The sequence below is a fragment of the Corvus cornix genome, chromosome 4 (assembly GCF_000738735.6).
Source record: "Corvus cornix cornix isolate S_Up_H32 chromosome 4, ASM73873v5, whole genome shotgun sequence".
NCBI lineage: Eukaryota > Metazoa > Chordata > Aves > Passeriformes > Corvidae > Corvus > Corvus cornix.
This window is the reverse complement of record NC_046334.1, coordinates 65,544,021-65,571,094: the sequence shown is the minus strand read 5'-3', so window position 1 is coordinate 65,571,094 and position 27,074 is coordinate 65,544,021. Positions and strand designations below refer to the sequence as shown.

At 41.2% G+C, this 27,074-nt stretch overlaps 1 long non-coding RNA gene across 12 annotated transcripts in view; it reads right to left on the bottom strand.

The window, feature by feature from the left end:
* LOC109144868 overlaps positions 1-27,074 on the bottom strand; it is a 53,495-nt gene that overhangs the window by 591 nt on the left and 25,830 nt on the right. For 9 of the 12 annotated variants that reach the window (XR_005601842.1, XR_002045886.3, XR_002045875.3 and 6 more), the window contains one exon: positions 840-2,180. This is a non-coding gene — a long non-coding RNA (uncharacterized LOC109144868). Of the gene's footprint in view, positions 1-839; positions 2,181-9,181; positions 9,462-27,074 lie in introns of those variants that run through there. The other 3 variants (XR_005601844.1, XR_005601843.1, XR_005601846.1) reach the window with 3 other exon arrangements.

Here is a 27,074-nt window from a genome sequence, read left to right as displayed (position 1 = left end):
GGCTTAAATACACATCAACACACTTCGAGAAACCCAAGACAGGGAGGAAAGCATGCAGGTTCCAGCTGGGCTAAGGGACATTAACAGATGTATGGTACAAATTATTTCTTAGCACCCTTGCTGTGATTGCTATTTCTGTCCAAGATTTCTAGGCCGGTATGAAGGGATAATTATTCACATAACCATGAGGATTCTGCGCTGAATACGCCAGGACTGTAGAGCCTCTGTGTCCCAAACACATGCCTGTTTGATGATCTAAGCAGCGGCTGGGTTAGTCAAACTGCAACTTTGAAAATATTCACACACACCCTCATGCTCCCAAAAATTTTTTTTCAGAAGTGCTTGGATGGTATTTTTACATCCTTAAAAAGATGTGATATTCAGGAGCAACGTGGCTTCTTCTGAAAATTGGGATAGTAGGGCAAAAAAATCTCTGGGATTACGCACCAAGCTCTGTGAAACTCCTGATGCTGCAGGAAAGCTTCTAAGGTCCATGAAGTATTTGAGTGGCATTTGACCAAAAGCCTCAAACACAGAAGAGCAATGTGTGAGACATTAACACACTTTGTAAGAGGAGGTTTTTCAGCTAGGATGGGAGTACTAGGGCTCTCAGAAAAATGAACATTTGGGAAAAACTTACATTATAAAAATGACTGGTTCTGGAAAGCCTGCCTTATATCAAAAAAGGCCAGAATTTTAGAGTTACTTGTAGCTTCTGTTGCTACTGCAGTCCTATATGATTTTTGATAAGTCCACGAAAGGTGCCTAATTCCCATTAGTTTTAGTATAAATTAGATACCTAAGAAGCACCTATTTTCACCTTTTAAGAGCTTAAATACCTTTAACAGCCTAGAACTTCAAAATTAGGCTGGACAGGCTGTGAACTGAGTTGTGGGTATCCAGCTGTTATTCTACTACCATACCAAAACGCAATACCAATCTTCATTCTGCAGAAGACTGAAGTCTGAAAAAAACAACACAACAACAGTAACCAACAAAAAAACCCCAACAAACCACCCATAAAAGGAAGATAATAAAGTATCATCAGCTCTTGGAAAGCATTATATTTAAAATTGCAAAATTAGGTACCTGTTAAAAAAAACTTCTTAGTGCAGAGTTCCTGCTAAGAAACAAGTAAGGTTTTTCCACCCTGGAAAACACAAACTGTTCATCAACATATTATCAAAAAGTCAACAGGAGATAATGATATTGATGCAATTTAATGTCAGTCAGTTAATGTTCCTGCCCTAAACAGAACGATTATTTTCATGTTATGCTTGTTGTTAGATAATAACTGTGTTGACAGATGTCTAGAAATAAGGCAGTGCTCAGGTGGTTTCCAGGCAGAGCAATTCTGAGCTATCAATAGAGCATTTCTCATGGAGGTACTAAATTTAACAATTAATTCACATTATTCTACATGGTATTGTTCCAGTAGTTTGGGGGGTTTTCCTTAGTGTTGTTGTTGCAAGTAATTAAGGTTTCTCTGATACTTTTTAGAGAACAATAACAGGAAGTTCAGAGAAATTACTCTTAATTATGTACAACACAGCATAATTCCTGTCCCACTTTGATTAGAGTCTCTAAGAGCCCCAAGCCATCCAGGCTGGCCACTTGAACATGGGTATGGCTCTTTATACACAGTCAAACATGGTGGCAGTTCTACCACCCAAATTTTGACACTTAACACCCAGCACTGAGGGTCCACAGCGCTACTGCTTTCATTGGATGGACCCAATGGAGTCCAAATCCACCGTCACAAAAGGACTTCACAACATTTAACTTCTTCGTTCCCCACCTCAGCAGTAAAATGGAACAATAGTGAAATGGAAGTGCATGTATTTTTTCTATATATAGTACTCTTATTATTATGTGCAGTATCCCTTAAGAGGGTAGGAACCATTTTTTCCTTGTAAAAAGGGAGGGAACTCAGTACCACTCACCTTTCAGCAGAATGCTTCTCTTCTTCATCAGTGCTCGTATTTATACATTTTCATGTAATTAGACTGAGAAATTAATATCTCATGGGTCAAAACTTCCAAACCACAGCACTCAAACTGGAACAGCTCATCACTGCTTATTTCTTGTTCTAATGATTCCCCAGTTATCCAGGGGAGGATTACGCTACCCTTTAATAAAAGCTGTGAAGTCATTCCCCCAAGTTTGACCACATTCTTTTTCTGTAAAAGGAAATGGAAGAAGCGTGAGAATTTGAATGTGAAAAGACCAACAGATTTACATTTCTAGGCTTCTACTTCAGGTTCCTCCTTTGATGTTGACTTCTCTTCTGAAAGCTGAAAGGACTGGTTTGTCTTTAGTCTCTGGTACAGTTTTGCTTAAATTAGAGGTGATTTATTTGGGGGATTTTGATGTGGCTTGTTTCCTATGACCAGCACTGAGTCCTCCAAATTCATCTTCTTTAGATATTTGACTCAAATTTAAAGGTCTTTCTGTTTAAAAGGGAGAAATTAGAGAGATGGAAGAGGAGTAAAGTTTTACATAGTGGACCTAACATCATTATTTTTCTTCCCTGATCTCCATTCCTTTACAAAATGGTGTTTGCTTCTCATTCTTCTGTCAAGACTGTTCCTCATTCCTGTCACACATTCCTTAATTTCACGTAAATACCAGGAAAAATACTCACTCAGGCAAGTATTGAAACCATTGGAAAAGTTACCTCAGTAAGGTTGAGAGTAGTTGGTCCTCCACTAGTGACTCAAAGGAAAGGAAAAAAGTCACCAAGAAATAAAAACACCCTGTGTTCTTACTTATTAAAGAGGGGACAGGAGGTTCAGGAAGGTTTAGGTAGGGCTTGGGGGTATTATTTTTAGAAGAAAACCATAAGTTTGGTATTGCTGTCAGCATGAGCACATGAAGTTTCAATTTGTGGTTTCTCTTTATGCAGTACATTTTGAAATTGGAATTTAAAACAAAATATACATCTCTCTGTCTGACTGTGTATACAACAATTTGTCATTTCTTGGCGGGAATTTGAAACTATTTTTGGTGTTCAGAAATAATCTTCTGTCCCTTTCCTTCACCTCCCTTCCCCCATCCCACTAACAAATTACTCTTTAATCAACCTCTAAAGATTTTTAAAACTTTTCTAACTCTTGAAGTAAGGAAAATAGTGACAGGAAATTAATAATTATTGAGGAATGGGGCTATATTTTCATTTCCTGGCCCCTTCGGAGTTAAACGCTGAGTTAGAGCTATTTGTCAAAAAGTTGAACAGAACAGTTACCTGTAGATTCATTTTAATGAACTCCGTTCAAGAACAATGCTCTCTGAAAATACATATATCATTATGAGAATAGCAAATCCTCCTAAAGCCAGAGCATTTGTGCTTTATACCAGTGCTTGAGTAAGAATAAAATCCCTCCCAAGGAAGAGGTCTGGCAGTGCAGTTGGTGTGTCGCCCTTCAAAGCCACAGGTTTTGTTAGCCAGGACATCAACATGGAGCCCTTTGACCATCCATAAAATGCACCATGTGCTGAGCCCCAGGCATGGGAGGGCCATCAGGTGTCTGACCTGGCTTACCTAATGGTGGCACTGTGACCCCTAGCAATGGCACAGAGACCTCTAACCAAAGTGTTGTGACCCCTTCAAGCATTTCAAGCTGACCACCATCATTCCCAAATGAACTTCTCACCTCAGCTTACAGCAGCTGTTGTTTCCAAGCTCCAAACAGGATAAAGGTGGACACAACCTACCAGGCCACCCTCCCCTCTCCACCTCTCTCCATAATCACCAAAGGGCCTGAACTAAATCATCTTTCTGTTCCACCTTTGGAGTTGGCTCTTCTCTGATCCTGATCCTGATGCCTTCTGCTGAGCCCAGGTGTCTGAGAAGACACAAAAGGCAGTACTGGGTCAGGGCAATGATCTTCCTTACACACTATGCTACTAATGGTTAAGAATGGCTGCCTAGGGAAGCATACAAAGACAAAATAAAAATATCATTGTGTCCTCCTGCAAAATTCCTCGAGCTCTACGGCTTAGTGGATCATGGATTTCCTAAGCCACTGGCTGCTGCTCTTGCAGTTAGTACTTGGTTGGTTTTCCCTCTATGATCTATTTGGTCTGGTCACTTTTTGATGCTTTGTAGACTTTTATCCTCCCCAACATCCTGTGGTAAAGAGATCCACAGTTTAGTTCAGTGTTGTATGAGGAAATGCCTCTTCTTCTTGGTTTCAAACCAGCCACCATTTAGTTTCATGGTTGACTTTCATGAATCTTGTACTAGAAAATAAGCAAACTGTCATTTCCTAATTGCTTTCTCTACATCTCTCTCAATTTCATATATTAGAGGTGATTATTCCGCCTTTGTATGGGTGCCATACACTGAGAGCTTCTTTATGCATTTTCTAGGTCTGCATTGGGCAATACAAGGTTCTTAGATAGCTGCAATTAACATTTTTATTAGACTTCGCTCTGTAGCTAGAAATACCAAACTAGATTTTGGGTAAGACCACTCCTTTGATGCTTTTTTGGTTTAGATCTGGAGAGAGTTTTTGTGCTTGATTGTATGTTTTGTTTTTGTTTTTATTATACTACCTGGTCTAATAAGAGATGTCCATTTACAGGTCTTGTTTGTCTACATCCACTTGCAACTACAGTAGAAGTTTTACCACATAGAGCTGAAGAGTCTTGACTGGTGCACACTACTGGAGATGTGTTCATGCCATAGATTTACAAAGCGGCATAAGAACTTTTTCTTTTTTGTTCTCCTCTCCAAGTAACTCTTAAATTCAAACAGAGGAGATTTTTTTGTCTACTACAGAACATCAAGTTGCTTTTTATAGAACTGTCTGCCATCCTTCCAAGGTCTCTTTCCTAAAGGGTAATGGCTAAAAGCATATCTGAAAAGCATGTCCTTATGCATATTAATTGAGAGGGCTTTTTTCCTTAGGTGTCTCACCTCTGATTTATCAATGCTGAATTCCATCTGGCATTTTTTCATCAGTATTGTGAAGCTGATTTATTGCTTCATAGTGAACTTTCATTTTTACCCTGAGCAGTCCTCTCTAGGCTGGTGAGCAAGTTCTGTGTTTGCACAAGACATGGGGCTCATTTATATATACAAACATGTATATATTGCACAGCTCAAACACAAACAGACGTTACTTGGAAAGACCCCAGCAAGCATTCAGGAACTGACCATTATTTCCTACTTATTGCTTCCTCTCTTTTACCCAGATATGTACATTAAGGTCTTACCTATCTCACAGCAGGTTCTCTAACAGGGTTTGCTGAAGGGCTTTGTTGATTATGTTTAAGAAATCCAGTTAGACTTTGTCAACCGATTCTCCCTTGTCTATGTGCTCACTGAATCCTTTAAAGACCACAGTGGGTTTCTCTGTCTGTCACGGGAGCTGTTTGGATTATTCCCACATAAATTAATAAATGTTATCTTCTCATGTGTCATGATCTTATTCCTTGTTATAAGCTCTACCAACTTGCTATCAACCCAAATTTATGTGTTTCTACTTGAAGAATTTTATTAAAAGGCAGGTTTAATGAGAGGTCACACTCTACAGACAGAAGATCCATTATTTCCAACTTGCTTTTCTTTAGAACCCATTTAATGAACAATATGTGATGCTGACAATCTGTTTCTTCTGATATTTCTTCTTTGTCCTTGGAGTTGAGGCAGACAAAGTCTACATTAAGGCCTCATGATGAATAAATATGGAAAATAAAAACTCATTTCTCTTTTATGTTGTTGCCTTTTCTCGCTGCTACTTTCACAACTTCACTGTCGACTGATCTGCAAAATCTTTGCAAGGCATTCATAATATAGTTAGGTAATTTAATATTGTTCCGTTTTTATGCCTTTTTTTAAGGTGATTCCAAACATATTTTTAGATTTGTCTTTTTGAATCTGCATATTTCATAGAATCATGGAATCACAGAATAGTTTGGTTTGGAAGGGGCCTTAAAGATCACCTAGTTCCACCCTCCTGCCTTGAGCAGGGACATCTTCCACTACAGCAGGTTGCTTAAAGCCCCATCCAACCTGGCCTTGAACACTTCCAGGGATGGGGCATCCACAACTTCTCTGGGCAATTTCTTCTAGTGTCTCATGACCCTCTATATTTAATCTGCTGAAAATTGTTCACCTCTTTTTTCTCAGCTGAACACATCTTTGCCTTTTTCAGGAATACGTCTTCTTTCTTCTAACAGCCTCTCTTACTCTGTTGCTTAGCTCTCCCATAGTTTGTTTCTTTGGTCTCTATATACTGTATTTTGATAGATAGTATGCATTTGATCTGAGCTGTCAGTAAGAAAGAATCCTCACAATTCTTTCATCTTCAAATAGTCTTTTTTGCTAGCTGGTGCTTCATGCCTCTAAGGAACTGGAACAAGCATGTCCCTCACCAGTTGTCTCCCAGCCAATGCAGCTTTTCTAATTCTTTTCTTAACTTGTCAATCTATCTTTACATTTTTGTTGCTTTTACTTGAGTTCCTTCAGTTACTCATCTACCTGCAAGGACTTGAATTGCTGATGAATCTTATGTTGACATTTATCTCTTCTTCTGACAAGTCCTCTAAAATCCAGGTAAGGTCTCAGCAGGTTTGAATAGAAATCTATGCAGAGATGTCAATCTCAGAACAGGATTCCTCAGGCCCACACACTGCTGTCTGTGCCTCCAGAGAGTACCACAAGACCACATCACCATATAAATAAATAAACAGAATATCTGAATACATTCTTTTTCTAAATGCCATGTAGAGAGATGTTCAGACAAGGGCAATATGGCCCAAGGTTGGAGCAGTGGAGCAAGAGTCAGCAGTATTTGGGGCTGAAAAAAATTATTTCATTTTTTTCTGTTTTTTCTGGGTCCCATCACCTGTATCTCTCCACTCAATAAATGTTCAGCAGTATCTTCAACTGGAAGGATTAACAGCCTGATGGGCACTTGATACACAGATTATCTAGGTTTAATACTTTGATCTGAATTAGGCATATTGAAGGGCTGGCTCTCTGTCATTTCAAGTGAGGTCTTTGCTTTTGTGTCATTGGCAGTGCTGCAATGTGATCAGGAGGCAGGGACTGGTCTTGCCATTCAGTCAGTACACCTGGAGAAAAGTGTACCTGGACCTTACACTGAAAATTTAAAATCTCACAAACCTGCATTTTCAAATGAAGAAAAAAAGTTCCTATCAAAAGCACCCTGGCCAGAAATCTGGATGTCAAATGACTTGGGAACAGACACATTTCTCAGGAGCTGTGAAGACATGACATAAGGTTTTTCATCCCAGTTTATTCTCAGTGTCAGTGAACCTTGTAGCTTTAAAATGGGACAATTCAAAGACTACTACTGGCATCTCATGGGATAATAAATCCCAGCCATGTGATGAAATTCACCCTGCAATGTTCACAAACATAGGTCAACAGGAGGCTAAATGGATTCATAGAGTTTGGCAAGTGAGATGGAAACTCTGAAGATTACTGATGGGCTAACATCCTAATATCAAGAAATTACTCTTTTGAGTATCCATGGAAAGTATACAGCAAAATCCTGGAAAATAAACTTTAATGTGAAGCAGCCATCTGTCCAAAATCTGGATTTATACTTCAGCTGAGTTTTATTAAGTGCTTTAGGAGCACAAGCTCTGATGTGAAAATTTAGGTTCTTCAACAAGGTGTTGGCTCTGTTGAGTGAAGATATTCAGATCTATTGGATTGGAAGAGGCAATAGGAGCCATGAGACATAAAATAATGGCCACTAGGAGACAATAAGTTTCAGAAAAGATTGGAAATACATATGTGAACATTTGCTTTTCACATTCTTGGCTAAAATTTCATGTTTATTCCATATTAGCACAGATGTTAATCAACCTACACATTTCTAAAACAAATTTTGTTTCACACAACTGGTAGAAATGGACTGTACATTTTATTATTTAATAAAACCTTTCTAAAGCTATCATCTGTACCAGAAACAGAGTATCGTTTATGTTTAGAATAAGGTGAGTCCAGAAGTCCTTTCTCAAAAAAAGGGGATGAGGGAAGTTAATTTACAGATCTCCAATTTCCAATACTAGTTCTGAGATTTTAGAAAAACTTACAGAGTATTTGGGAGTGCCAAAAATGAATTCTTAATTTTTAAATATTTTGTGAATGCCATTGCCTCACAATTTGAATCATGTAGCATGTATGGATTACCTCCATGCTAGGGAAATAGAATTCCATGTCTGTTCATGAATTCAAATATTTCTCCTCCATGATACCTCTTCAGTGTCAGAGCCAATTTTGAAAATCATTCCTTTATAACAAGATTCCTTGGCAGAAAGAGTGGTGTCACCTGATATTTCTACCAGAGAAAGGATCCAATTAGCAGTGGTCTGCAGGAAAAAAGTTAAAAACCAACACTGATCATGCATTAGAAATGTGCACACATATTTGCAAACATCACTGGGAACAAAATCAGCACTTCTGCATGTTAGGGACCAGACTGGAGGTGGAAGGGCTCTCATCTGCAAAGGAGAGCTGAAGGTATGGCACCTGCCCTCACACTGCCAGACATTTCATTCCCTTTCTAATACTTCTCTGTTTTGTGCATCTCAGATTGGTTCTTAAAATCCATGTCTTAATAACAATGCATCCACCTGCTTTTCCTATGGATATGAAAAAATTGGTTAGCATATATTTTATACTTTGATCCAAAAGATACTTTGACCTAAGATCTACCAGTTTCAACTTCTAAACACCTGAGCTGGCAAGATGAGTTAATTCAGAAGTGATATGGCAGCAACAGTTTATAGGCTGAGGGAGTGGGGGAGAATCTTCAGTACAACTCAGATATTGCTCCGTGCTGTGCCAGTCCTGATTTTACAACATTGCTTCCGTCATAAACACATCTGTAAATCCTTGTTGGATCACTTTGCTTTAGTGCTCATTTAAAATGAATACAGCTCTGTAGCATTTGAGAAAACACAGTGACAAAGCAAAAACCATAAAATTAAGCATAACTGAAGTGTTTCTTAAAACAAAACTGATGCCAATCTGGCACACTTGTGTTTTATTCAGTTCTAGTGCTGGAATAGTTCCCTTCAGCAGAAAACAAAAATACAACAAAAAACTACAACAACAACAACAACAAACCCAAATAAAGAAGCAAACAAAAAAACCAACCCAACCAACCAACCAAAAAAAAAAGTCTGAACCTCAGGAAGGAAAAGAATTCAGTCCAGACTAAGGGTATTTCTGACAGTACCAGAAGAAAAACTCTACATGAAGGAAGCAAGAACTTTAAGAAACAAGAACTTTAATGTTATTTCCATGGAGTTTCAGGGCTGTCACTTGCTATGATGAAACATTATTATGCCAACTTTTTCAGTCTTCTGTGCCTGAAGTCAAGCCTTGCCATAGGAGCCCATGCTCCCAACACCTCCAAGAACCAGAACTGCTTTTGTGTAGGAACCAAAATCCAGACTTCTAGGTGTCAGCATACCTGTGTGTAAATGAAAGCACATGTTTGTAACGCTGTTGGTTTCCTTGTTAGGAGGAAACTTATTGTTAATACCAGAGGGTCAAACTGTATGAAGTGAATTTGTGCAGGAATTCACCAAAACCACATCAGCTCTCTGACAGGAAGGACCTAAAGAAAGGAATTAGTAGGATCGGATGTGGTGCTTTCTGACAGACGGCCAAAACTACAGGGTCAAAATAGGAAGCCAGTGAAAAAATAGATTTATGCTTAAAATGAAATGTGCACAATTCCCCTTTTTATTGCCGTGCTCTGGTTTAAAGAACCATCGCAGGAAAGTTGATACATCCAAAAGCCCTAGGCTCAAAAAGCCACCCATTTCACCACAACTTAGTCCTCATTCAAGAGGGCTGCAGAGAAAACATTTCTAGTGGTATTTTCCCCACTTTCTTCCCCAAAGGGACAGGGATCTGCATAAATTTTCACAGGGATGTACATCCTAGGCTGCTTTGGAGCACCATGCAGCTGCGCCATCACAGGCAATCACCACAGCCAAGGCCCACTGCACAGTTTCCCTCTTCTTTACCCGATCCACCACCTTGCCCAGGGTTTTTAAGGACAGGGTGATATTCTTCAGCCTGGAAGGGGGATGTTCCTATTGCCTAAGGTGGACTGTCAGAAGTGCACAGGATCCCTTTTCCTGTGAGTACAAGGCTTTGCTCATGCAAATCACATAACCACAGTGATAAGTACCTGCGTCCTGAGGCAGGGGAGCAAATGTCTTGCAAGAAACAAGAAAGAACCCACACTTCAAACTTCAGCCTGAAAGTGCTGACCTGTGCTGAAAACAACCTCAGCAGATTGCATGGGGAGGTTCATTGTTCTGTCACAGCCTCTCATGGCCTTAACTATGCACTGGCAAATATTCAGGCGGTGAGTAAGCTCCTCATTCCAATCTGTCCCTTACTGCCTGGTTGGGAACAGTGCCTTGGAGTGAAGCCCCTTGTTCCGTGTGCCTCATGTTTAACCTGATCCTGTCTTTCCAGGTCAGGCATCTCCAGAAGTGAATATCCTACAAATGGAAAATATTTATCCTTTAAGATATTATCCTCCAGGTGAAGGATGATTCAGAAGAGTTTCCAGCTCTGTGCTTAAGAACTGCTTTATCAGGTCCAACAATTTTCTACACTTGTTTTCATCAGCATATTTTAGACATGCTTAGTGAGCTGTCAGCACCAAAACATCGTTCCTTGTTCAGTTCTGCCCACCATGATTGCTTGAAGGCACCAGGTAGGGGGACCACTGTTCACGTCTCTTCAGGGGCCAACTCATTGGACCAGAAATTGATCCACATGAGGACAGGGAGCTGAACAAGGCATCTGTAAGTGCACCTGTGTTATCCGAAGGGACAGCCTGTTTCTATCTACCCACAATGGAATTTTCATCACTTTCCTTTTCATACCAGCTGTGGGAAGCAGCAAAGTGGTTTGTTTACTCCACATGGGTCAGCTTTACCAGGTAAGAAGTTGTTACTAGGACTTGTAAACTCTGTGGTGGCACTGGGAGTAATTAACACCATCTTCCCTTATGCTGCCTGCCCACACCTGGGATGTACTCTGCATGTCCCTGGGGCAACCTGCAAAGCCTCTGCTCTGCTCTTTCACCCAAAAGGTCACTGTTCCTTGCCCGTGAACCAGAGCAGGAGGGAAATAAAAGGGCACAAATTGCTGCTGAAATGGGGCACACAGACATGTGGGTACAGTGCTCCTGAGGTAACTGCTGAGGTGCTGTGGCTTTGGCAAGATGTCAAAGTGCACAGCTGGCTAATATAGACCTCTCTTTTCTCCAGAGCCACCTCAGAACCAGCTATTGATTCTTCAGGCAGTAATATTCATCTGGCATCTCATTCATTCCAAGTTAATTGCTTAAATGGGTGGAAAAGGAAATTCGTGAAACGAAATGTGCTGCTGCATCAGGCATAAAGGAAACTTCGTCCCTATTAAGCTGAAAATGCTTCCCAAAGACAACACATAGGCTTTACTGTGCTGAGGCACTTAAGTTCAATTCTTCAGTGGGGCCACTGTTTAAAGAGAGCATTTCTAACTCAGTCACAGCAAGCTTCTGTGCTTCAACTTCCCAGTCACTCAGTTTACTCTTCAGGATGGTTTCCACTACAGCTTAAAAATATGACCTTGGAAAGAATCACTAAATAAGTAAATACTTGAGTCTACCAGGGGTTTCTTCCTAGATCCTAACCCTGGCACAGGCTGAAGCCTTGTATCCTTGTCCTATCTGCTACAGAGACTTCTGTTGGTATTGAGTGCCATATTGTTTAGAGAAATAACACATTTTCATTAAGGAAGGAGAAAACATTCCAAATAAGCTGCTGGTCAAACACACATTTTTATGCATGTCAGCAGCTTGAGAAGAATAAGGAGAAGGGAGCAGTTTCATTTTAAGTGATTCACTGAAGAAAATTTCCAGTTTACATTACCATGAATTTCTCCTGCAGAGTGCTTCTCATTTTCAGGATGCAATTTTGTGCTTCCTTCCCACAGCAGATTTTTTTCACAATCTATGTAGCAGTGCTCATTTTAGAATTGGCTGTTTCACCTCTCTAAATAAAGATATTTAGTACCTGCATTAATTCCTTGCACTGGCCATTACTAACATTAAAAAATGCCTTTATGCAGGGATATTGCCACTGTAGCTATTAATTGAATTATTGAAAGTAGCTGGTATCTTTTAAAGCAGCTCTTTTAATGTTTCTATACATTATTTGTTTTTATTTATGACCTCCACTGTATTGGCTCACAGTTAGGTAGGTATGTCTGGAGAAGTTTCTTTTCCCTGAATTAAAGCCTGATGAAGGTCGGAGGGGTGTTCAAGGGATTGGCCCAGATGCCATCTCGGGGTCTGCTGCCATTAGCTTTCCTATGCCTGTGAGCAATTTTCTCCAGGAAAAAAACCAAAAAAACAACAAACCAGTCAAAGGAGACTTTAATACTCTGTGTAGTGTTTTTTCTTCCTCAGCCCTGGTACTGCCATGTGACGAGCTGTTCTCTCCTTATACCTCAGCTACCAATAGTGTCAAGGAGCCAATGCAACCAGTGATTGCCAAAAAGAGACCTATTCCTATGCTCTCATGGTCCTCGAGGCTCTCCAGCTCAGTGGCAGTAGGGTAAGCCAGGCATTGCCAACTCCTGTGGGTTCCTAATCCAGAGACCCTGTTCCCAGGTCTTGGTTCAGGGACCTGGTATGGTCTAAGAGTGCATGACTTTGCTGGAGAACATCTCCTCCAACTGCAAGGGCCTGTTCAGTTTAAGTTTTCTCCAAAGGAAACTAAAAAAGACTATTTTTTTCTTTTTTTTTTCCCCTGAAGAAAATGCCATATTGTTGTGTTTGCAGTTTTGCTTAAGGGGTGAGGTGCAAACTACTGTGCAGTCAAATTCTGTGGGATACGGTTGAGCAGTCAGTTCAAGAGTTAAAATTACAGGCAGTCAGAGAAAGATCAGTGAGAAAAAAAGGAGGAACAGCAAAGAACTAAAGGGAACTGTCAGAGATTGAAGTGGAGCAAGGCAAATCTGGAAGAATGGTGCTGAGAAATCAGGAGTTTTTTGAAAGTGGCAGAACAAGTTTTGTGCAGTTTGGTGCAAGTCTGTAGCTGTGAATTCACTGGCCTTCCTTCAGGCATCAGCAAAACAGGCAATAACTCTTTAAACTCAGTATTCTCTCACAGTCCGCCTAAAGGAACATTTTAGCTGCTTTGCTGGTACTGAAACACTTCACTTTACTGCTCTGGAAGGAGATAGTTGCTATGAGGTAGGTAATGACAGGAGACCGCAATATTTGGTGCGCAAGCAATGAGAACACCATTGCCTTGCTGGATTACTGACTTCACCAACACTGAGGAAACAACAATTTAACCTGGATCTCTGCACTTTAAGCCCCTCCTTTTTCTATCAGGCATGTGCAGAAACAGCAAATCATTCCCTCCCTCTCCATGTCAGCAGCTTTCTTATTTCTGGAAAGCCTCTCCCATCCACTTCAGTGGATTTTCAGTACTGCTTCCAAGATTTGGCCCCTCAGGACTGCTGCTTTACTTTCTGCACAGCAAAACAAAGTTAAAAATTTCTGTAAGAGTCTCTTGTAATGAAAATAAGAAGGGTGACAAAAAATTGATCATTAATACTCACTCCCACTCACATACCATACCTGTTCATCCTTTTGGCTCTTGTTTTACACTTGTTACTACAGTGTGTAGTTTAGAAGTAACTTCACCCTTGTTCTTTTTATGGACACTGTTTTTAAACATAGGAGATTTCAGCAAAACAGCCGCACACACCACACACATACACCACACCCCAAACACTAAGCAGGTACTTCTGTAGGACAACAAATTTCATCAAGGGGAAGTGGAAATGATTTACAAGAGAGAGGCACTTGTAAGAAAAAGGCCCTAAGAAGAAAGGCTTTAAAGCTGCACCTTTGAACATAAAAACCACTTTGTCTCTCAATCGAAACTGATGCCCAGAGGACGTGTCATACATTCTGTACAGCATCAGCATTTCTACTGATGTAGAAATTCAAGGCAGCCACTCTCTGTCTAGTCCTGCTGTCTGTCATTCCTGCTCTAGGGTAGACTGGTTGAGTGAAAAACGAGCCTTGCCTGACACAGTTCAATGCCACAATGGCATCAGGGTCTGCCCAGAACCATAAGATTTAATGCAGTATTTCACAATATCAGATGATTTTTAAGTGAAGCTTGTAAAAGAGAAAGGCTGATGAATATTTACTCAGAAGTTTGTTCATGATGTGGCTGAGGATACACTTCCAGAAACCTGTCACTGGTGCTCTGCATTCTTGTTCATCAATGCACAGAGTGTTGTGGATGGTTATCGAGTAACCTCCGTTTCAGAGGAAGGGTGTGCAAGTTCAACAAAACATTGGTGTCCAAAGGAGCCTGCGGTGAAGGAGACCTCTAAAGAGCTATTAATCGAGCTAAAAAGAAAACCTTGTGAGAACACTTTAGCTTTCATAATTTTTCTGCCCTGGGGACATGTGTAAAGAGGGAGCTGAAAGATAAAGAAACATACTCATATTTGCCTGTTTGTTTGCCTTGGTATCAGTTATCTGGTACTTGATAAATGCAGAAATTGTATTCACTCGACTGCTAGGATGATGAAATTTTACTTTCTTCATCTGCTGTGGTTCTGGCAAGACATAAAGAATAACAAAAACCAAGTTATTAGGAAACTCAATGGCTGAACCCTGGAATTTCAGAGCTGTGCTCAGGTTTAACTGACCTCTCTCAATGAGAAAAGCACTCACTGCCTTCATATTTCAGGCTGAGGGCAGGTACCAAATTCCTGAATAAATGTGCAAACCTTCCCAAAGTCTTGAGTTTGCTCTACTGAGGCTTTCATCTGCCTTCCAGAGAGATTAGAAATGGTACTAGATCAAACAGTTTCTGGAATCCAGGACAAAGTGGGAGCCTCACAAATCACTCCAGTCCAGGTTTAGTTCCAGAAATAAAGGAAGAGTACTGCAGAGCACTCAGTTATTCTGCTATTTTTTCCTCTAGGAGAAAAGTAGTCATTCATATATCTGGACAAACTTGCCTTGCTTCATTTCCAACCTAAATGAACACTTTGCTCTCAGTTCAGCTTCAGTACACAACAGTGAAAATGAGAAAAGAGTCCAACAACACGTTAATAGATTCCAGAAATTCTGTACAATGTCAATAAAGAAGTCACTGAGCTATTTCAAAAACTGTGAAGTATTTGCAAGATATCATGAAGGGAAATAAATTGTTCCTCTTATGGCTCATAAAAGAAGCCCTATGAAATGTAGAAAGGATTCCAATTATTATCTTATCAGAAAGAAAAGAATAATTAATTTTTATTTAAGCTAAATTGTAGCAATTTATTAGAAAGATTGTTTCACTTGTAACCAAATAACTTGATTTGTAATATGTCATTTCCACTGAGTACAAAATTTCAGGCAAACAGAAAATCCTCTTTTGCTAACTGGTTTCATGGTCTTTTGTATAAATATTCCACAAATACTCATGGTTCTGCAAGCCCTAAGTGAAATCCATTTTCTCAGAAAAGGTAATGAACAAGTCTAAGAAAATTAGTGAAACTCTAATAGGTCTAATAAGAAGCATCTAATTAATAGTAAGTCAAAAGTCACTTTTGGGTTAGATCTATGCAAAAACTTTTTCCTGCATGCTAAAGGAGGAGTTGAGGTGTCCAAAGTCACCTCTAGCACAAGCAGCAGACAACTGGCAGGAATCTGAATTTTAGACAAATGTTCCTCCAGGGACACCTGGACAGCACATAAGATCTACTTTCCTCTGGTGGAGTTGAGTCTCTGGTGGTTTTGCTCTTCAGCTGTAGAATGGAGGTATCTACTGTATTTTCCTTCCTCACCAGAATATTGTGAGACTGACTCAGAATAAAACTTTCAACAGTGGACTCTGAGGAGTGGGAGGGTTGTCTGACATGTTACTTTGCATTGCAGCATCGGGAATGGTATCCACTTGATTGTCTGATAACTACAGCGATTGATTTCTATGTAGATGCTAAGAAAAGAATTTGAGAATGTCAGATTTCTGCTTCCCATTACCTTGTATCTTTTCTCACAGGCTGCGTTTTTGGGTTAACAGAATGCGATTAGTTATCACTAACCATGGATATCACTATTTATTCAGCTTGTCAAGATAGATTTTTTTTTATTGCCTAGAAGGGAGTGCCTGCTATTTCCATTTTCCTGAGAAAAATGGGAGTTAAGACATATGTCTGGAAGCAGCCTATAGTGATGACAAATGAGATCACAGACCTCAGACCACACCAGAGATTTCAAAGAGAATTTAAACACCTTAAACATTATGGTAGGCTTGGCCCCACCATCCTACCAAGGTCATTTTAGGCAGGTTCAGGTAACTGAATTTAGTTCTCCAGAATCTGAGTGCTGCTGCCGTGGTGGCACCTTCCTTTATCGCTTTGTTTTATCTTTGCCAAGCAAGACTGAATGCCAAGCACCTGATGAGGGCTGGCAATTAATGTTTAAGAGGACATTAACTGCAGAGCCCAAAATGTAGAATCTCTTGTTGTGTTGGTTCATCCATACACTTAATTTGGTTTTCATTGCCACCCACCTCAGCTTAAGACCCTGTGCTATGTAAGTGATAGAAAGACACAAACATCTTTCCAAGTGTGATTTCTAAGGAATAAACTCCTGAATTAACAACTTGGTCTTAAAGAAGAATCTGGTAAAGGAAAACACGGTTATTCTGAAAAACACCATTGTTTATTATGTCCCTGGAGATCATTATCATTCCAGAATGGCTGCAGACCTCACAACCACTGGAGAACATAGGAAACCTTGTGTTTTATCATGAAATGTTTTATTTTTAAAAATTAATTTTAAAATAATAATAAAAAAGGCCTCCACTGAATTCCTATACATTCAAAGGCAAAATGTAAACACTCCCCTAGAGAACAGTCTACTGGACAACTGCAGAAGAGGAGAAAATTAAATTCAGGTGAATATATAATAAAAAACAACCCCTTTCATGTAGCTGCATTGTTGTAATTCATGTGGGCATCTCTAACCTCTTGCTGAATTCTTAATGATGACAAAACTAATTTGTGGCAGTGGCGTTAATGTTGAAATATCACACTTCAGCACAGCCTTTTTTCATTCTCTAAACTTTCATTCTCTTCCTCACTTTTCTGAAAGACTTTTCCACGTCACTTTTCTGAAAGACTTTTCCACCTCTGCTCTCTCAGCTTACAACTAGACATATTGTGGGGGTTTCTAAGATTTTTTTCCCAGCTCTTATTTTTTGGTGGTGGGGAGTTTGGGGGTTTTTTTGGCTGGTTTTTTTTTGGGGGGGTGGGCTGGTTTTGGTTTGTTTTGGTTTTTTTTGAAGGGAATAAACCTGTCATTAGAGAACTATTAAAGGTCTCCTTTTGTCTCTGGGACTGTTTCTGCATTGAAATCTCTTGGACTAGGACTGACTACACCATGCTGCTCAAAGCCTTTTTCCTTTGTGTAGGCAGTGACTCTAATCAGTGCCATTTCTGATTTAGGGAATTCATCCTCTGACTTTGTTAGAAATTGATAAGCTCATTTGTTAAATAGCCTCAAAAATAAGGTTTGTGTTGCCCTGAAAAAAATATCTTCCTGGTCTTGGTATAAGTCTAAAACCAATCAATTTTTTATCCTTCTTTATCTAAGTACCTCAGAATCCAGTGTAGCTATTCTCTCGTGTGCAGAGAGGTTGTAAATGTATTTTTGATTCCACTTGTAGGTGAACAACCAGCACAGAGCAAAGAGGGGATTTGCCCAGGGCCATACAGACATTTTGTGGAGAGCAGGGACTTGAACCAGCTTTCCCACATTCCTTCTCTGGTTCAGTAAGAGACCAAGGCGATTTCAGTCAGTAGACATCACAGGGTTCTTCGCCCGACCTGGTCTCACATTTCCCAGCGCAGCAGTACAATATTTTCTGCAAGATCACTTCACTTTCCTAGTGTTCTCATTTACCTGCTTTCCTATGTGCATGCTGACTATTTCCCTCAGAAAATGTTGGCTGGGCAGGAAAAATAGTGATTTTACCATTAATCAAAAATCTCCAGATTTAAAAGTAGCATTGTCAGACTGGCACTTCTGATGGTAGAGTCATAGGCAAGTGGCCTTTCTGCAAATCTGATATGTTTCTTCCTCACCAAGTTGCTGGTACATATATAAATCCTTTTTTTTTAAATCTAGAGTTTCCTCTTTAGAAATCTCTAAGAGCTGCTCTGTCCTTTTCAAGGCTATGGAATGATGAGTTACTTTTCACCATCTCTGAAATATCTCCACTGGGAAAATCCAGAAGTTCCTTTCATCTTGTAATACTTTGGTGTAAGCAATATTCTAAATTGCAGAGACTATGCTTGCTTTAAAATGCTACCAATTTCTACAGTGAAGCCCAGTGTTTCTCAAACTTAATAGGAAGATTAGAGGAAAAAAAATTAGATGATTCATTAATTCTGTATCTTCACAGCACTGGTAAATTCTAAAACACTGCTCAGGAGAGAAGAAAAATGCTTTGAGGGATTCTAGGGACCTTCCTCATGTCTGTATATGCAAAACACATCACAGTAAAAGTAATTTGATTTATCTTCACATCACTGCTAGTGATAATTTCAATCTGAGATTAACACCTGTATGTCAGCAGAGATTGTGGGCATATATTTGAGGGAGAGGACAATAACACTGTACAGCTCTTTATTAATTATCTGATAAAAGAGTGCTGGTGAAAAAAATACATGTTACACTGTCCTGACATTCAATGCCCTTTAGTGTATGAGCAGTTTTGCTAAGTCTTCTTGGTTCAGTATTTTTAGAACTGTTTAGTATGTTTAGAACTGTTCTTGGTATTTTCCTACTTAAATCTCATATGTATCATAGTTCACAAGATCCCTCTTGCTCAGCCCCCCATAATGGCAGAATCTTTAAGGGCACTGAATCAGAACTGGCATCTATATCCCTTATAAGAAATAATACTCAGGAGAAAGATTTCTGAGGTGATCATGCAGGAATAGCAGAAATTAGATTGACTGCTGCTGGAAAACCGCAGCATTCCCTCAATAAAATATAATGACAGGTAGTGTTCATCCTATGAGCGAGACGTTTTATACCAGCACATCTGTCTTTCTGGGAAATAGTGAATTATCAGTCAGTTCAACACTCATGCAATCACCAGATGTATCCCCCAAACAGGCACTGTGTGGCCAGTGCCAGTGTGAGGTCTGCAGTTCCTCTGCCCCGCCGAGCCTCATCCAGAAGCTGGTGGATGCTGTCACCTCATTGATGCATCAAACATGTGGAGCCTCGCTTGTGTCTCCAACCACAGGCGACTTCGTGTCTCTGTGCCTCTGAGAAATGATGTGCCAGAGTGCCGGGCTCCTTTGGAAACAGAGCTGTGACTTCCCAGGGTGAAGCATCCAGAGAGAGTTAAGGAAGGTTTCTGGGCAGCAGCCAAGCTAATTCCTGCTCTCATTTCCACCAAAATAAACCCGAAACTGTGTGACAGAAGCAGAGAAGCACATCAGCACCTCAAACCCAGTATAACTGAGATCCCTCTGCATCCGCACACAGCAGCACCTTCCTTGTGGACATGGGCATGCACTGCCTGGGACACATTTGGCCCAGGGCTTGTGGAGTTTGTCCTCAATCCCCCTCTAGACGAGCTCTCCTTGCAATTCCAAAAACGTAGTTCAGTAGCACAGCACAGCTTGGCTGATGACGAGAGGACACAGAGCAACTTTGGAAACACAAACTGGCACAGGGAGAGAGTCTTTTTGGCTTCGAAAGGACAGTGCACACGTTCAGAGCCAGAATGTGTAAAGACTTTTGTTCACAAACAGAAATCCCTTGTGCTGACAGGCTCCGAACAAGGCTGGCACTCTTGTGAACGCAATATGAAAGTTGCCTTGTACTGGGATTAGCCGAGTGAACAGTTAGCAGCAAATAATTGACTCCAAAAATTTAGAAGGATAGTACTCCAATATTAAAAAAAATAAACAAAAGCAACTGTGAAAGCGCTGCTGTTTTGACTTCGTTCTCTCTCTAAAATCAGCAAATGCTTCAGGAGAATACACTTCAGCCCAAGGGTGGCTCATGGTCTGTCTGTTACAAATATTCACTCTTCAAGGTGTGGCACTCAGTCTGTATAGGGCGACCCACATCCGTGACTGTTGTCTGTTTGCATCTCTGGAGCAATGATCTGCTCCTTGCAGCAGAAGGACTCTTTTCCTCCACCTCACCCAAGGCTATCCAGAGTTAGTAAGGTCAGGTCTCTGTGCCAAGTCACAAAGGGATTCTCAGCTAAATTTTTCTTGCTCTGTCACAGGTGCATCATAATGTCAGAGACACAAGCTTTTCTGACAAAATTGTTAACTTCATGATAGAGGGTTCTTCACTAATGAGCAAGAAAATGGAGTGTCCACATGGACACTCTCTCCTGGTCTCAGCTGTCCCATGTGGGGCAGGATTGACTTCCCTTGGACAAGGTGCTGTTCCCCTAAACTAGATGTGGAGCATAAATAGGCCAAACAACTCTCTTACATGCCTTCAAGGCTGCTGTGGAGGAAAGAGGCTGAAGTCAGATTGTGCTGAAATTTCTGTTTCTGATCAAAGTCCCACATTTTACAGGCCACCTTTTTTTAAAATTTCTCCTCAAATTAATTTCAGATCAGTTTCAAAAAAAGAATTGCTCAAATGTCACTTTTCTCTGTGAACATTCATGTGTTCCAGCTTCTCCAAAGCAAGTATTCTCCAAAGAGGTCACAAGCACAGGCATAATAAAATCCCAAGATTATTTCCAGCACTTTACCCTCACTTCAGGCAGATGTGACACTTGGTTCTGCACTACTGCTGTTAATTTCACTGCACTGGTTTAGTTCCTATACCCTATTGTGTTAATTACCTGGAATGGAGCTAATTATTACTGGATAAGTTAATTTATGTAACTTGACTAACACTGAGAACAGAAGAAGAGTGAGCCAAACCTAAAAATCACTGGATTCAAATTATGAGATTTAAATTTTAAAAAACATCATTAGATCTTTTTCTTTGTCACACTTTTCCTCAGTTTCAAGCTTTCTGCATTGATGAGAAACTTTTTGCTGTCTCAAAGATCAGTGCCTTGTTCCCTTGCAGGGCTCATGCTGGGAAAGCCCCAGCAGCTGCAAAAGCCCCAGTGCAATGTGGGGACCTGGGAGGGCTGTCCTGGGCAAGAAAGAAGCAAAGCAGTGCTCAGAGGGGGACCTCAGTGCCAAGGAAAGCAGAATGTGCATGTAATCCAAGTCCATTTGAGAGCAGTTTGGGACTAACAAACACCTTTGAGTGGTGCCCCTTGCATGGCTCAAGCCCTCTGTGCGCTGCCATCAGCTGTCTGGGACTGAGGACTTAGGGGTTTGTTGTATTTCTATCATACCTGTCACTAGACTGAATCACAGAATCACAGGATCATAGAAGGGTTTGTGTTTGAAGGGATCTTTAAAGATCATCTTGTTCCAACCCCTCTGCCATGGGTGGGGACACCTTCCACTAGAGCAGGTTGCTCAGAGCCCCATCCAACATGGCCTTGGACACTTCCAGCAATGGGGCATCCACAGCTTCTCTGGGCAGTCTGTTCCAGTGCCTCAGCACCTTCACAGTAAAGAATTTCTTCCTAATATCTAACCTGAATTTCTCACTTTTAATTTGTATCCATTGCTCCTTGTCCTATCTCTACAGTTCCTGATGAAGAGTCCCTCTCTGGCTTCCCTCTGGGCCCTGTTCAGATACTGGAAGGTTCCTATGAGGTCTCCACACAACCTTCTCTTCTCCAGGCCGAACAGCTTCCACTTTCTCAGCCTGTCTGCACACCTCATGCCCTGTCCCACCAGGCTGTGACCACTGAGGAACCCCACGGTGGATGAGTGGAAGCAGTTCTGTGGGAATTTCAATACCAATGGCAAGCCTGTGATATCCAGGCCTGAGCCGAGGTGAGGAAGCTTCAGGTCTTTTAAAAGACACTTTTACCTGCTCTCCTCTCTGCCACAAAATGTGAAGTAGCATCTGTCCCCCCACTTAGAGGACATGCCTCCAAATGGGCCTTTTTTTCCCTTTTCACACTTATAACCCTTTTTTCTTCATTTCTTTACTCAGTCACTATCTCAACTGCATGAGGGACTCTGTGCAAAACCATCTGAGAGTGAATGGGAAGGACCCTTCCACTGAATATGTGGTTAGGGCTCACAGGCACAAGCATTTTCCAGCAGCACTGAAAGGATTAATTGAAATCTTGAGCCAGAGCAGTAATTATTTTACCAAACAGTGAAACGCTATTCAGCCCTCACTTCTCAACTGCTACTGATGCAATCAAGGCCAAACGGAGCCAAGATATAAAATTACTGCTGCAGTCCAGCATTTTAAAAGCAATTAAAAGTGAGAGGTGCCCATGATTACTGTGTAAGAAAGAGGGTTTTCATTAAACAAATGGGTGTAATGCTTGCTCTAAAACCCTACAGCTTCCGAGCAAAACAAAACATACAGGACTGGACTCACTTCTGACTTTCCAGAATGAATCTATTCACTTGAGTAGAGTTACTCCTGATTTATTCGGTGAGATCAGAATCACACCTGCACAATGAAAGACGTTAGAGGTGCTTTTTCTTTGCTTCACATTACTTTCCTGTAAGTGTATTTTTGTCTCTTCCTATTTGCAGTTCAAATATAGGGAAAACAATAAAAGTCCCAAAGAACAAACTCAACTGGGCTCCGGAGCAGGAAGTGAAAATATTCCAGTCTTCATGTTTATTCTTGCCATAGGAATAAATAGGGCTTGGTTCAGTGCACAATTCTGTCACAGCATGTTGTGCTTGCTTCTCCTTAGGCTGGTGAAGCTTCACTGACTGCTGTGAAATCACCTCTACAGTGAGCAAAGAGAAACTGGCTGCTGCTCAGAGGGGACAGCAGTTATCTCCTTCCAGTTTTACAAACTGGAACTGCTGAGTGATCTGCTCTCTCAGACCTGCACTCAGTGATCCTTACCCTTATGCTAACAGTGAAGAGCCCTGCACTTTTACCACTATGAATCTTCCTCCTCAAATCAGTGAGGCAAAGCACATTTCCCCCATCTGCATTGCATGCTCTGATTTGCCAACCATCTCCATACATTTTTGTTCCTCAGTACACTTGGAACTTCCAAAAAAACTTCAACTACCTTTGCTGAAATTTTCTGTGTTTCATTTCTGACCAAAGGTGAGCTTGGATTTTTTGAAAAGCCAGAGGAAAATTCCATTGGCTGCTTGTGAACTGAAATGAAGTGCCAAAACAAAGAAACACTTCCCCCCATTTGAGACAGCTTCTAGCCACATCTCATTAGGGTGTGAAACACCAACCATCCAACATAAGGGAGCTGCACACAAACCTCATTAAGGTCTCACCCCACCATTCAACAGGCAATAGAGCTACACCTGGATTTGCACAAGCAATGGCAGCTTGGAAACCATATGATCCGGAAGATTTTCCAGTGTATCCAACCCAAACCCTGCAGAAACCTGCAGCATCCTTCCATTCATCTGACAACAACTCAGCTGGACCTGAACATCAACAGTAACATGGTAAAATGTAGGCCTTCTGCCTGGGTATTGTCTGTTTTGTTGCTAGTTGGATACCTATCACCCCAAAAGGCTCCCTGCATACCCCTCTGCCTTATATCCACCTTTCACCACCGAAGTAAACATTTTTCCTAACAATTGTCCTGGTTTTAGCCTGAATTGCCAAAAATTACTCTCTGACTCTGAACAGAAGACATGGCCAGTAATTTTCTACTTTCATGGCCAACACAGAACTAGCTAGTCTCCTTCCAGAAGAACCAAACCCTGGGATAAAAAGGTCTTTGTAGACTTTTGTAGGAGGAGGAGTGGGGACTATTCCATCATTGAAGGGATCTTGGAAGTTTTGTCTTTTTTTGTTCTGAATAAAAATGAAATTGCAGAGATCTCCTTGATCTAATAATGGAAATCTCTCCTGAATGCAATTGCCTGCATACCTTTGCTTTGGAAAGTGCAAAGCAGGCCAACATTTCCTCCTATTTAATTTTCATTTTTCTTTCTTTCAGTCCCTTTTTTGTTTCTTTCTGCCCATTGTGATCTTATCCCTAAGCTGTTGAGGTTTTTTCATGCTTCCTCTCTGTGCTAGTACCATCTGACTCACTGGGTACAGAGTAGAGTTGTTCAGCCCTCAGAAGGAGCTCTCTGGGGTAGGACTGGAACATGTTAGGGAAGTTTATTATGGCCTCTGTCTTGGCTGACAAACTGGGATTGAAGTAGGTGCCTCCAGAGCTAAAAGCCCAGGTTGTTGCAGGCTGGGATTCAGAGCCAGGCTGTGGAGCTGGGAGCCGTAACAGCTCCGATCCTCTGCGGATTAGCACAGAGGGGGACTTGTGAATGGTCCATGCAATATCTGTTCAGGAGGTAAACAGAGGATTTCAGTCTCCTGGGCTGTCAAACCAACTCCTTTGACAAGCTCTAAATTCACTTAAAGCCATGTAATTTGAACATGCTGTGGGGTCCAAGTCTGCTTCAGCCTTGATACTGCGTAAATGGGCCCATTAAGATTTAGCCAAGTTTTGTGTGGTTTGTTCGTAAACAGTCACCGTGACGCCTACTTCGGGGAGATAAGCCCTCCTCTGCCGGAGCACAATAGGGGCTGCTCGCAGGATGAGAATTCAAGGCTTTAAAATCATCAGAGGGGAAAAAAAGAGCAAAAAAAGAACTGTGCTCAAAAAATCTCATTAAACTTCAGCAACCTGCCATCCCAGATAAAGACTGTGTATTCTGAGCTATGACTTCATGAGCACTTGAATCATAAACACAGCTTTGTAGGGCTTTTCTAGATCAGACAAAAAATTTTACCACAGGAGAGAACTTTGCACACAATTCCTCATCTAGGAGTGAAATGCTTTCTTCTTTCTAAGATTAAGAAATTTAAACATCATGTAGATACCTCTAAGTGCCAGGACGTTTCAGGAGAAGAAAATTGCATGCAGAAAAACATCATATTGCACTTACATTTGATTTGAGGTTTTGGGGGGTTTTTTGTGAAGTCATTGCAGTATCAATGCAGCCTCAGCTCTTAGATTGTTCTCACAGTTCTTCTCTGAGCCAGCATCAAATACAACTTTGCAATCATATGAACCAGATGCAGTCTTCCATAACACTGTGAGTCTCAAACAGGATGATTTGGCAAATCTGTTCCAAACTTCAACAAGAAGCACAAGCTGAACACCGCTGCCTAAATATTTCCAGAAAAAAAAAAATCTGCTTTTTTGATTGAACCATATCAACTTGTTCAAATGCAGCATCTATGATTACCTTAACAATAGCAGAATTTTTAAGATTCTCCAGTGGCATCTCTGGGTAGGAACCCAAATTATTGCCACAGGTAGGAAAAATCAGGTAAGGAGAAAGAAACAGGAAGCTAAGTAGCCCACAGATGCTGATTGAAGCCACAGGGAATATGTGGTTGCAAAGGACCAGTATTCATCTGATTTGTTGTTTTAAAACATCTTAAAAGAGAGCATGGTTAAAAAAAATAACTTGTGGAGAAATTGGAGAGATAAGAATTCACTGTTTGTCATGCTTGTTGTCCCCAGTGGGACAGAGTAGGACATCATGAGAACACGCACACCACTGGACAGGGTTAGAGCACTCCTGAGGGTACTGGAGGCAGACACACCACAGGGCACCAAGCCTCCTAGGAGGTTCACAAACCATGCTCTTCTACACCTACAGCCCTTGGTTATAGCCAAGTCCTGGCAATCTGGGTATGGCTATCTGAGAGCACAGGCAGCCAAAGCAAGGTCTTCTTAGCAGACTTGACTCCTTGTCCAAAGAGAGCTGGCCAGATTGTGTTATGGCTACCAGCTATCACTGGCAATATTTGCTTTATCAGTTTTGTGCCTTAGTCTTCTCTATGACATGTAAGTTTGCAGTGGTGGGTTAACCCTCTTTTCTCTCATATTATCCTTTGAAGGGCTGTGCTTGCAGAAGGCCCAGTGCAGAGTAGTTTGGATGTTGATATATCCCCACCCTGAAGGCCAATTGAAAGGCTTCCACTGACTGCTGCAGGGCAAATCCCCCACTGTCTTTTTAAGAAGAAAGCCTATAAAAACAACTGGGAAGCAGCCCTGAGCCCCTGGAGCTGGAGTCAGTCTCACTTCTCAGGACTCCTAAAGCCACACCCCACTTTTCTGGTCCGCACTTCACTCCATGAACCTCTGCAGCTTTCCAAGTCCCTCATCACTCTTTTCCTGCAGGTTTTCTGAGTGCACACAAACCTCCTGGATCACTCCCCAGTGTTTTGGCTCGGTAGTATCTCTTTGCATTGTGAACTAGATGAGATGAATGCCTTCATAACAGCTGGAAAGGAGGAAACATCACCCTGGAAAGCCAGCAGCCATCTCAGCACCCAAGCTGCTGGTTGTCAAGGTGTGTCTTGACTCCACTCAGGCACATTTGCTGGCCTTCCTCAGCCCCTTGGTGTTGCTTTAATGTTTTTCTATATACCTGATGCTCTGTCCCTTGCCTAAGATTCCCCCTCTTCACTGTCTCAGATTTTCAGCCCTCCATGTGGAAAGGACTAGTCCTCTTACACGGTGAGACTTCAGGGAAAGTGAATGAACAGAAGAGAGCACTTAGAGCCCAGACGTTTAAAGGCTTCTTACACAAAACACAAAAGAGCTTTTCTTCTCATCAGTGTTTTCAAGAGACAAAAGAAAACACATTTTCTGAAGTGTTCCTTGGAGATACTTTGTTTTGAAGTGGTTAAAGAATTTCGAATGTGAGATAAGGGGGAGACACTGGCATGGAGTGAGGATAACAGCTTGTTCCTCCAAGGGCTAGGATTAAATTGCAGGGAATGCTGGCAATCAGCCCAGGCTCAGCTTCCCCGGCCCCAACACTTGCTTGAAAAGGTAGAACTTGAAACATGTGCTTTGCACTCTCTTCTTATCATCACCCTCCCTGCTTCAGCCATTGTTCATGTGCTCTGGCACTCACAAAGCCTGCATCTAGGTTTTGCTCAAGA